The 13110-nt window shown below is 44.3% G+C and overlaps 1 protein-coding gene across 2 annotated transcripts in view; it reads left to right on the top strand.

The window, feature by feature from the left end:
- Window positions 1-13110, top strand: part of CDH20 (cadherin 20) — a 1428111-nt gene that overhangs the window by 964872 nt on the left and 450129 nt on the right. For both annotated transcript variants that reach the window (XM_069613654.1, XM_069613653.1), the window contains exon 3: window positions 2073-2143. The gene's annotated coding sequence lies outside the window, so the exon portion shown is untranslated. The remainder of the gene's footprint in view (window positions 1-2072; window positions 2144-13110) is intronic.

Here is a 13110-nt window from a genome sequence, read left to right on the forward strand (position 1 = left end):
TTTCAAGCCATAACATCAACTTTTGCATTCAAAGTGCCCCACTGTGTTATTTCAAAGCTTTCCTCTGCGAGGTAATGGCTTACTTGAAGCTGTAAACAAACTACTGTTGTAATACAAATGTCTTAAGCAGATCTGCTTTCAGCCACTTGAATTATACACATAGTGCGTGTCCTTAACTGAACGTCTTTAAAACGCAAGCATTAGCAAAGCCAACATTGTTGGTTTGCATATAGGCATTACATAGGCATTTGCAAGGCACTGCTATTATATGCCCAGGCACTTACACCATTGTGCAACTACTATGATTAATGGCCAGTCAGCACCATTACGGCAGTGCTTCGCAAGTGCCTTTCCCAAACCTACACAAAAGTCGAAACTGTTTGCATTACCAATGCTTTTTTGCTGTAGTTATCAGGGGTGGACTGGAAACTAAAGGTGGCCCTGGAAATGTTTTTCAAAGGGACCCATTATTACTCTATGCAAGCATCCCCAACCCCTGTAAGTAGAAGTTTTTGTCCATTACACAATTTTGGGAAAAATGGTCCAAAAACGTAATTATTAAGCACATTTGTCCATATGTAGTGCTCAAAAAGTTGTTAAACATAATACAAAAACAGGCATATAACATTTGTTAAGAGTGAGGCATACCATACTGGAAGCTTTATAATAAATTATTTGCTTCAAAGGATGTGGAGGATGAGGGGAGATGGAAGGAGGTGTGCAGGGTGCATGGGTGAGAGTGTAAGTGTAGCATAAAACCAAGGTACCCGCACAAATAGGCTCATGGTGCAGAGGCCCCCTGGGGAATCTCCAGGAGTGAGTTCCCTGTTGGCCAGTCCACCACTGCTAGCTAGTGTTTAGCTATAGCGCTTTTGTGTTACTGGCTTTAGGGTAAGTAGCTTGCCAAAATGCGCAAAAGCGCTGAGCAGTAATCTTTTGGTAGTCCAAAAAAGGGAAAACATGAGGGCTATTATTAACAAAGACTTTGTTGAGATCCTTAATTTCCCCTGCTGACCTGCTGACACACACTGCTGCTTTACTGTTGCAGCTCAGTTTTTGCATAGGCTTGTCAATGGGCCTCATTATGAGTTGAGCAGTATCCTAGTGGTAGATCTGCCAGAATACCGCCCAACGGAATTACTGTTGCCGCCACTTGCTCTAGCAGAATTACCGTTGGATTACAAGTGACGGTGGGAGAGTAATTACCCCATTTTTCAGAGTCCATTGGACTCTATGGAGCTTTTGGGCATAATTACCGCTGTGGTAACTATGCCGATTTAGGCAATCTTTCGGCCGACAGTGGGAGCATTGACCTTCAGCATGATAGTGGAGATAATTCCCCACTCCAGGGCCACACCTATAGTATGGCATTGCGGGAAAAGTGGCAGTAGTTCCGTTACCGCCAATTGTTTCCCACACTACCATACGCGTAATGAGCGCCATGTGTTTTATTGGAGCTTTTGCTCCTGAAGGTTCATTGTATATTGGTGAATTTGATGGTGGTTTAAATACAGACACCTGATGGTCTCTTGGGGGTAAACAGCCACTGTTGCTCATTTGTGAAGAAAAAATGTAAACATGGAGAAAGGACTTGCATGTGCAATGTGATCATCAGTTCAGATTAAAAGAGAAATACAGACATATCCCTCCGTTGTGTGGGTTTTTGTTTCACACATGACTTGTTCACAAACATACCATTATAATTTACCGGAAACATCCTCGTAACATCATTGTATTTACAGTTTTTGATTTATCTTCTGCATCGCCAGTAACCCAAAGAACTCATGACACACTGTGTTGCTGTGTACAGTGTACCCCCCGTTACTCTCATGCTCTTTTACGGGCGGTATTGCTGACTGTTTTACATTTGCAGGTTAAGGCTGGGTGCTGTATCCTATTACCAGGTCCCCTGTAGCTCATCTGCACCCCATATAGCGCCACAACACCCATTAACCAGAATTGCAAAAGAAAAGGCCAAAGTAGATTCGCACGAAATGAAAGATACTTTAATATATGTACACGTGCGCCCCATGTGGCCAATATCCCTAATTACCTCATGTGATTGTTTACAGATTCATCAGGTGAAGAGAAGATTTGGAGGTGCCACCGGGCAGTGAAGCCACCCGAGGCGCTGGAGGAGAAGGTAAATGAATGGCTGCCCACACACATATGTGAACCTTAGTTCCCGCCCCTTGCTGTAAGGTGAAAGGATTACCTGTCATTCTCCACTGTGCAGAGGTTGGGCAGATTTCATATTTCAGGATCCATAGGGATCCCTTCCTAACCTGGCCACATTTTCCTGATGTCAGGCACCTTGTGGGTGCCAGGGGTGGCCTACTGTCCATTTTTGTTAATTAGGGACTGACCACCCTTTAGAGAGGATCCCCGCCGACTGTGTCTGTCATTCCCCCCAGCAAGGTGGTCCCCTATCCAGCAGACAGTAGTTGTGACCTCACTCTTATGTAAGTCGAGGTGCCCTAATTGAGGCAGTCCACTCTTCGTGTTGGGGCCTTTTGTCAGTTTTGGCTGGATTTAATGATATTGCAAATGGTGGTTAAGGTCACCTGCAGGGGCGATGCTAGGGGGGGGGCCAAGGGGGCTATAGCCCATGATCTTTTGGTTGTAGCCCTGGATAGAATCTCAGGAGCTACAGCCAAAAGACTAGCTAGCCCCCAGTCCCAACAGTTCAGACATCAGCGTAGCCCCGGGTCTTTTCCAGACCTAGCAACTCCCCTGGTCACCTGCACATAGTCTTTGTCCCCCCCCTCCTTAAAAGTTGGGGAACCGATTTGGAAACACCCCTAACCCATGACCGCTAGATGCTGCATCAATTCTGTTTGCACAAAGGCCAGACTTAGAAACCCCAAGAGTACTGCCAGTTATAATCGTCACCATCCAGCGGTGAGGGCATGGGGCTAATCAAAAGCACGAGCCTAGGCAGGACATCCACTGCTGCAAAGCACAGGGTGCGTCAGTCCAGTCCAATTACATGTATGAAGTACTGCATGCCCAAGGGCCATCCAAGCGCTGAAGATTACCCAGTGGTCTACATGAACCAGCAGATCATAAAATAAGAGTGTCTTCACCCATTTACAATAGAGCGCAAGGTTCTCTACTCTATGAACATCCTTGTAAAGACTCTTCCGCCACCCGGCAGCTGCCCGCCGCCGCACTCTGATGCTTGATCCCGAGTACGTTAATCAAACAGCATTAGGTCAAAGAGGATGTGTAGACTGATATAAAGCAGACCAAGATGAAGGTGGTTTTCTTAGACAAACATGTTTGTGTTTCCTGTTTCCTGTAAAGTTATTGATAGGGCGCTCTGAACTACGTATTCCACCTCAGAGTTCTAAGTGACATCACGAACAACTCAGGCTTTGCCTTCGTTGTCTACCATATGCCACTCAGAACCCCTCAGTGGAATATAAACCCATAGTGGATAGGTACCCATCTATAATTCTATATAAAGTACTCCATGCCTATTCCCACAATTTTACAGTGGAGCAAGAGGTCATTCTGTGAATATATGTTTCAGCCGGCCAGTGGGAAGAGTCAGCATTACCAGCATGAGCTGTCAACTCTGGTCCCTTTGAGGGGCATGCTTACACATGTGAAGAATACCCTGCAATGCAGCATTTACAGAACGTTTATAAAAGATCCAGCTTTTCTGATTCTGCAATCACACACAAGATAACATATCATGAATCAGTTCATGTGTACAATCTTCACTCCACTGAAGAACGGACGTCATTTAGGGGTCGCCAGAGGTCGCAAGGGCGACCTCTGTGGTCTTCCTTGCGACCTTGTAATGCAAGCTCCAGGGCGGTGGCCAGCACCATGAGGCTCTTTACTTCTGGAGTGGCTGGCTTTCTTGTTTAGGCCCCTTAAAAAAAGAAAAAAAATAAGAACAGGAGTGCCACAAGCCTAACACTTTCAGCACTGACCTTAAATTAAAAAGAATAGGAATACCAAATAATGTGTCTTTCTGGAATTCTATACAATAATTGCTAGACTCATTAAAGGTTTATTTCAGGCACACTTCAGGGGGTGAGTCACTGATTTAGTCTGTTCATAAACGCCTCAACTCAGCTTTTCATCCTTCTGAGGTTGATAAATGAGTACCAACACAGGTTGGCTGATATTGGGTGCATATTTTTTCTATATAAAGCGCTTAAGCGTAAGTGCTGTATAATAACACATCCTTATCATTTGGTCATGGACGTCTGCTTGCATTCACAGTAATTTGGTAGTATGGATCTATACACACTGATCTTAATGATACATATGGTGATCCATTCTTGTATAAAATGTACATCACATTATAGTGATATTGTAACCATATTTTTCGTAGTGTACAATGCTATGTGATGCCACTTCCTATTTTGTCAACGGGTGAAAGGTCGTGTTCCATCGCTACCCGCAATATTACTTCGGGGTGGGGTCAAATGACATCACTTTCTGTGATGTCATCAGGGGGTCAAGGGTCGTGTGATGTCACTTCTGCTACCCCTGGCATTTTGGTGAAATGACGTCCCTGCAGTGAAGTTATGCTTCAACATTACGCTGCCCCACCCCCACCCGATGCCATATAACATGATGCACGATTTAAATACAGATCCAGGAATCAATTTTCCTCTAACCTGGAGACAATCCCCAAAACACACCCAAGAAAATATTGAAGAATAGACCTGTACAATTCTTGTTGATGAACTAGATTAACCCACACTAGATTAGAAAAAAAACTAGCAATAATCAACAAATAAAACGATTCCTTGCAGTAATGTTCCAAGTCTGACTCTAAGCCAAAACAAATACAAGGTGAAATTTCACGTAATGATAGGCCTGCCCACACCATACCTTCCTGTCTATAGTGGCTTTTTCGAAGTAGGCATAATCTGATGGGTTACCACTGGAAACATGAGGACACATAAAGAGACTGCATGCAAACACTACACACCGTCGAGCAGGTGGAGGAGTAGTGCGCTATTGAAATTTCATGATTTTTTTTGTACACCCTTTTTCGTTAAATTAAGTTCCAGGCCAATCGCATTTTAGAGCACTAAGTTACTTGTGTAGAGACTTGCAGTGATTCGTGGGATTTGTAGTTTTTTGTTGTCTACTGGATGCATACCCTTCACGTTCCAGCAGCAGAGTTAGTACAGACTTGCAACAGGCTGCAGGAGTGTTCAGGCATCTGGGAGGGCTTTGAACAATATTCTGTGGACTCGGAAGTGTTCCCTGGATTCAAAACTAAACACTCAGCTACCATAGAAAGGAAATCCATGCTACCTCTTAACACCAATCTCTTTGGACGGCTCTCTTTTATATGGGTAAGCTTCTGATGAGCTGCAGAACCTTCAGGTTGCACCTGCTTGTTCAGTCTTAAGGGCCTCGTCACGAGTTGGGCAGTATCCCCGCCGGTATTACCGCTGGGGCTATTAGCATTACTGCCAAAACCCCCAGCGCTATTAGCGTTGGATCTCAGGTTTGCTGGAAAGGTAAGTCCCCATTCCCCATTGGGCCCATTTGGGAATTTCATATTACTCATTGGGCCCAATGGGAATTGTCGGCGCTATTACGGCCGGTTGTATTAGTGTGGCGGTAATAGAGCAGAAAATAGGCAAAATCGCAGCAGATTTGCTCCCAGATCAGAGTTGGGGGTAAATCCTGCCAAACCTGACTTGGCGGACCGTTAAATATGGCAGTAATAGCACTACCACCGCATTTAAGGGTTACCTCCAAACTCATGATGAGGCAGATACTGTCAGCCTTAATGATGGTAATAGTTGGTTATATTAGAGGAATTTACTATTAGAGAAGTTAAACATGGACTGCAAGGATTGGAAGGAGGTCACCCTATCCCCATTAAAGAGCTGACCCACTTTCCGTATTCCCTTTTCAAACTAATCTTCTAAGCAGTTGGAACACCCAGCAAGATTGTATTATTATACAGTAAAAGGAAATCTAGCTATTAAACCAAATGATCCATCCCCTGCACAATACACCATTTCCTCAGCACCCACTGTGCCATTGTAAACATTCTCATGCCCATACCAGGTGGACTGTCTAATACTGCATACATGCATGTCTTGGGTATAGGAGAAATACTTCTGCTTTGGAAGAACAGGCATGCTGCAACCTCTCACTCCTGGATACTTGACATCAAAAAGAGATACAGGTCCTCATTACAAGGTTGCCGGTATCCTGGCGTGATTACCGCCAGGATACCGGCAACCAGTGACAATGTTACCGACACTTAGTCTGCCGGAATTACCAGCAGATTTCAAGTGCTGGTAAGAGAGGTAAATCCCCATTCCATGGAGTCCCATAGGATTTGGCGGTATTACCAGCACCAGTAATACCGGCTATTTTTGCTGATGGGTTGGCAGAATTACGTCGAGCTCTTGGCTGGAGGTTGTTCCGGCCACCCTACTGGCAAACTTCAAGTTTACCGGAACAGTAGCGTGCCAGCAAATGAAATTACTGGCACATTATTGCCACACTGGCAAACTCCTAATGAGGCCCATTGTCTTTCAAAATGCCTGGCAATTCTTCTTTGAGCAAGAGTACCATCAGCAACCCCAGACACATGTTTCGTCCTTATTGGGCCTCATGAGTAAGGTGAAGTTGAGCCTCTCTAAGTCACAGTGAGGAAGGGGTCCAAGTCCATATTACCAATTTGTAAACCCCACGTTTTACAAATTAAATAAGAGTGCCTAACATAAAAGTGCTGGACTGCCCTTGTGGGTGAGACCAGACGGATATGCAAATGAATATTTCTCCTCTGTGAGGGGTCAGTGAGCTAAAACGTGGTTGTAGACCCCACTGAGTGGAAGAAATTCCACAAAACAGGTTTATCTAAACCATGTTCATTCTTGTATTGTTTATTTATGTATTTATAAAGTGCCTATACACAGGCAAGTGTTTCAAAGCGCTCTACTGGGGTGGGAACATGGGGAAAAAACAACAGTCGCTCAGAGCCCCTGAATTTCAGAGGCAATCACGGTCTGCACAGGCAGATTAAGTGAATATGGTACATTTAACAGTAAAGATACAGCCAATAGACCTGACGCCGATTCTGCAGTTTTTTTCAAGTGCACATTAAGGGGTGAGACAAGGAAGGACAGAACAATCTACAGGCAGAGCTGTAGTGCAAGTGCAGGCAGGACAATGGAGGGGCAGGGGAACAAGTGCAACCAGTCAGTAGAGACTGGGGAAGTGCAGAGAGAGAAGCTCTCAGGATTTATTTCTGGATCAGGATCTCTGTAGAGGAGCCCCCACAATCTTGTTCCACCACAAAGAAGTTTCTTCGCACTGAGTAACCTATCAAAGGAGGGTGTCAAGAGTGCATGGTTGCTCGGGGCCAGAAGGTAGAACAAAATGCCATGTCTTAAGAGAGCATCTATATTGATAACTTGCATAATTTGCTTACTTAGGAATACATAGTCATTCTGAGGCCATGACCTATGACCATGCAAAGGTGATGTGCATTCCCTCTATGCAGGGTGGCAACTTCATCATGAATCATAATCTCCAAAATGGTGAATTAATTAGTAACATTCTTTATTTGTCTCATTATGATGAACCTGAAATGGTATTTACTGTCTAGGAACAGCTCCACTTGCTAAATAAAATAAGCACCCGTAATCAGAGTAGACAAGTCACTCCCCATTAACACAGACCATAGAGATTTCTAAAATCCTGGATCACACTTAGTTGCTCCATAAACAGCACAGAGAGAACTTTGACATTAAAGCCTTTGTGCGAAATGTTTCTACCCCACCTGTCATTTGTATAAATAGGCACCAGTCATCCTTGTTAAGTGGGAGGGCCAGGGAGACAGGAGAAGGGAAGTGACGTGGGGTTAGGTGAAGGGAAAAGTGGAAAAAAGCAGTTTTGGAATAACCTCAAAAGGCGTGGACGTATATTATTGTGTGGTCGACGCAGCACGTGAAACTAGAGACGAGGCTGGGGTTGCCAGCACGCTTGTGTCAGCTTCTACATCTGCCAATACGGAGCTATCATCCAAGCAACCCGGAAGTGATGTAGCGAAGGCGCATCCGCCGCGAGCAGCCGAAGACAGTTGATCCATTCCCTGCCCACCAACGCCACAACCAATCTGACTCCAACATGGAGGAGACAAGGAGAACCCATCTAACAAAGGCGCATGCCAGAGCTTAGCATAGCCAAGGAGCAAGGGAAGATAACCCATCCAGATTAAGACACAGAGACTCTGTGATATGACGCTGTTCCACCAGTGCTAGGCAGACACTCAAAAGATGCCCCCCAGGGGTGTGCGTTCATGGCACGAGATATATAACACACTTCCAGACAACAAAACAAAAGAAACCACGTCCTACCCACGACACATGAAAATACATGCAAGCTGCAAGGAACATAACAGGAGGGAGATGTCAGATCAAGAACCGGCGCCATCAGGCCAACCACAGGCCTTGGAAAGGCACCCACACCAGTTGGTGCAGACTTTCCCTATACGCACAACGCTTTCTTTAGACAGAAAAGATACCACAAATCTAGGGCCCAGGAGGGCTACATGGATACGAGAGTTTGAAGTCTACCTAGATGCATTGGGACCTCAAGAAGACAGAAAACCTAAGGGCCCCCTCACTCTGACTGCAGGTACAGTAGTAACAAATATAATATTTGAGATGCCATTAACACATACCCTGAATTAAAGTTACATTTAAAGGAACACTTTGGCATCCACAAAAATGTGGATTATGAGCGCCACGTGTTCCGCACAACCATGCATTCCCATGGTGAGACAATGGATAACTCTGTCACATGTTTAGGCACAAGAGTAAAACACTTATTTTCTTCTATATTCCAATGAAGAAGCCATTAAATCTCAAATTATTGCAGTGTGTAAATCGCTAACGTTTAAGAAGAAGCTACTAGAAACAGTACACCCTACCCGAAATTCTCACATTAGCTGGAACAGCCATGGCTGTCGACCTACAGGTGTCCACGATGGAGAAACTCAAGATAGCAACCCTACAAAATGTAGGTAAGCCACTTCACAAAATCACACCACAACCACCTCTGCAAAAGCCAGATACACAAGGAAAGCAACAATGCTATAGATGCAGCTACGAATTCCCACATGACGAAGCTTGCCAGCGATGGGGCAAAAATGTTGAGCATGTGGGGGCAAAAATCATTTTAGAGCAATATGCCGTGCTACGATGTCACATGGCGCACATGATCAAGACACACCCGGTTACGGAAGAAACTCACATATACACAAACCGCGTGATGACAACAGGAGAACATCTAGGAGACACTGAGTGGCTCGCAAATCCAGAGACATGTGGACAAGAAGGTCAAATCTCAAGCAACACAAGAAAAAAGCAGAAGGCAAATACATCACCTATGAACAACAACACCGTCTATGAGTGATTCAGAATCAGCTTCAATCTGAGAAAGATGAAAAGGGCATATACTTGCTATGGGATGTCCAACAGCCATAGCCCACAGCCCTTTGTTACCACCACAAATCAAAGGACAGACATATGACTTCCTCATGGACTCAGGCGCAACAGTCAACATGATGTCAGAAGCAGAGTTGCAGAACTTACATTGCACCACCAAACTTAAAAAAGCACATGTTAACATTTACGCATATGTAGCAAAACTCCCTTTAAAATGCAAAGGGGTGTTCACCACAAAGTGCACATGTTATGTTATGTTATGTTATGTTATGTTATCGGTACTTGTATAGCGCACCGTCACCAACGGAATTGGTCCCAAGACGCTCTGGCGGATCTGTAAACAGGAAGGGTGGGGGTAGGGTTAGTCGGGAGGAGGGGAGAAGGAGGGTGGGAGATGTGGTGTGCTGTTGGCAGCTTCAGCTCGGTTGACACAGAGTGCTGGGCTTTGGTGCTAGTATCGGATCGGATGAAGGCCTCGAGTCCTGTGGGTGAAGTTTATGTGTTGTAGATGCAGCATGGTTTTGTGTGGGTTTAAGTAAGCTGAAGATTGAGGGTTGGGTTAGTGGGGTCTGTATCCAGGTTCAGGTACTTACGATTCCGTTAGAGTTGTATACCTGTGTTTTCGGATGTTGCTGTGGGTTCGGATGTTGCTGGTTCCTGGTGTCCGACTCGATTTTGTGGTGTTGCGCTGGTCCAACTGTATCCTATTGAGTATAGTATGGATTGGTGGGTGCGTCTGAACCTAATCTTCAGGTGTGGGACTGGGTGGGTGATATCTATTCTTAGGTGATCTAGTGTGACCCTGGTCGGTTAAGGCTTTGAGTGGTTCAGGGTTGCGGTCATGTTGAAGTGTTGTCCTAGTGGATCCGTCTTGGTGAGTGTGTGTATTCAGACGTGACTGATTCTTTGATTTCCATGGGGTGAACATCCTTGAGACTGTTGTTTAGTTGTAGTTTGTGTGGTGGGGCATTGTGCTTCCTGCTTTGTATTGGTGTGCCGTGTGTAGTGATGAAACATTCTGTTTCTCACCCATTGCCTTGGGCCCGTGATGCAGTGCTTCCTTTCCCTCTCTATGATTTGTTCTAAGGGCTGATGGGGAAGGTCATAGTTACAAAAAGAAATTAGATTATATATTGATTCGCGTCATAGAAAAAGAAGTAGCATGCAGCTGTATCTTAAGTTTCAAGTCCGCTACACAGATGGGCCTCATCCACATATCATAGCGATTGATGGACGGCCAATACATAATGATGGCTACATAGATGGAAGCCACATACCCCAAGCTCTTTAAAGGCATTGGTAAACTGAAGGGATGGCAGGTCAAACTTCATATAGACCCCACAATCAAACTGGTGGCACAACATTACATTCCGTTCAACATCCAACATCAAGTGGAAAAGGAACCGCAAGCCCTGATAAAAGCAGATATAATTGAACCAGCAACAGGGCCCACTTCCCAGTACCGAAGAAAGGGCCTCAGCAACAAATCTGTCTGTGCATCAACATGAGGGTGTCGAATCAAGCAATCCTGAGAGAGCACCACCAGGCCCCTCACATCATAGACATGATGCACCTCCTCAACAGTGCCAAAGTATTACAATATTAGATCTGAACAAACGGTATCACCATCTCGAAATCAGTAATGACACAAGATACATAGCAACATTTACAGCACATCTAGGTTTGCTCCCTTACAAACGGCTTAACTTCCCCCATATCCGCAGCAGCGGAAATATTCAAGGAAGAGATCCAGAAAGTCATCTGTCACATCCTGCAATGCTTGAATTACAGCGATGATATCCTAATGTACAGGACATCACAGGAAATACACAATGCTACATTGTTTCAGGTGTGAAAGGCATCAGAGGATGCAAACCTCACTTTAAATCGAGAAAAGTGCCCTTTAAACAAGTCTACTTTGAAATGTTTTGGTCATATATTTTCACCAAAGAGTATTGATCCAGATCCGGACAAGATCAAAGCATTGATGGATGTGCCACACCCCAGAAATGCTGCCCAGGTGAGATCTTTCCTAGGCCTCACCATTTACTGCACATGGTATCTACCGGAATTTGAGTCTGTGAGTGTTTGAGTGCACCCCTGCGTTCCCTCACCAAAAAGCACCAGTGGTTCGTGTTCTGGTCATCTGCATCATAGAATAAGGCCTACCAACCCATTGTCTGGGGAGTTTAAGGCACACAGATGCTGACAAAAGGAATGCAGTTGCTATCTTCAGCTGTTCTAAAACCAATATGTAGTTTGCCTCCTAAATGTGTTGCCTAACCCCTTGAAGTTCCTGCTAACAATAGTGTGCATCGAAGTCATAAAAATGATTGACCATTGCTCAGGTATGCAACAGTAAAGCATTGTGAACTGGAGGCTTCCAGCCCTTTAAGATGAGGTAGCAATAACCTTGAGATGAATGGGGATCCAATTTATTCATGTGCTGGTTTTAAACATGTTTAGTGTTTTTATTGGATGATATAACAATGTAAGATACCCCCTTAGGTTTTGCTTAGCTTACCATAACTGGCGAATTTCAGGGGTTTTCGATTTTACTTGAAACCATAACGTCCTTTAACACATTTTTTTACAGAATTACATAGGTCTTTAGTAGCGCAACTTAAACAAAGATTTTTCATTGAATATATATATATATATATATATATATATATATATATATATATATATATATATATATATATATATATATATATATATATGACTTCTGCTGCATCTTACGATTTCAGCTTTGGCAAAATATATGAGTATAAAAACATGTATGTGTGTTTGTCCTCTGCCTAAGTGGGTCATAAGCATGCTCTTCGTGCCTGTATGATAAACTAGTGCAGGTGTGTGTAGCTTCATGCATGGATGGATATGTACTTCATGTATAAGCGTGGCTATGTCGTGATGTCAGTGATGACGTCATTGATTTTGGTTCTCCAGTCAGTTGACCTTATCGATCAAAGTTAATTCCATGTCGTCCAAATCATAAATTGGGTATGGTCTGGACGGTTGTCGACGGGAATACCTTTTTTTACACCTGTGATACATTGATGACTGTGCTGATGGGCCTAAAAGTGAGGCGCATCTATTGTTTCTCTGTCTTCATGTAGAGAGTAATGCGTTGGGCATGAGGCTCTGATTTGGCCCCTCGACTACAGTATTTTAGAGCAATAAGTTACTTTTGTGGAGACTCGCAGTGATTTGGAGGAGTTGTAGTTTTTGTGTCTTCTGGATGCACAACGTTCGCGTTCCAGCAGCACAGTTAGTACAGACTTGCAAGAGGCTCCAGGAGTATTCTGCCATCTTGGAGGGATTTGAACAATATTTTGTGTACTTGCTGCCACCATAGAAGGCTACTCAATTCTACCTGTAGACATCCATCTCTTTGGACGGCTCTTTTTTATGGGTAAGGTTCAGATAAGGAGTACCACTTTCAGGTTGCACCTGTTTGTGCAGTCTTAGGGCCACTCTATAAGTTAGTGGTATCCCAGCTGTAAACATGCTGGAATATTTCCCAACGTAATTACCGTTACCACCACTTGGTCCGGCGGTATTAGCGCCAGATCACAAGTGGCAGTGACAGTGTAAGTCCCCATTTTTGTGAGTCCATAGGACTCAATGTGGCATTTTCAGCACAATTACTGCGTCA

This window comes from Ambystoma mexicanum, chromosome 5p (assembly GCF_040938575.1).
Source record: "Ambystoma mexicanum isolate Mex_15411 chromosome 5p, UKY_AmexF1_1, whole genome shotgun sequence".
In the NCBI taxonomy this organism is placed as follows: domain Eukaryota; kingdom Metazoa; phylum Chordata; class Amphibia; order Caudata; family Ambystomatidae; genus Ambystoma; species Ambystoma mexicanum.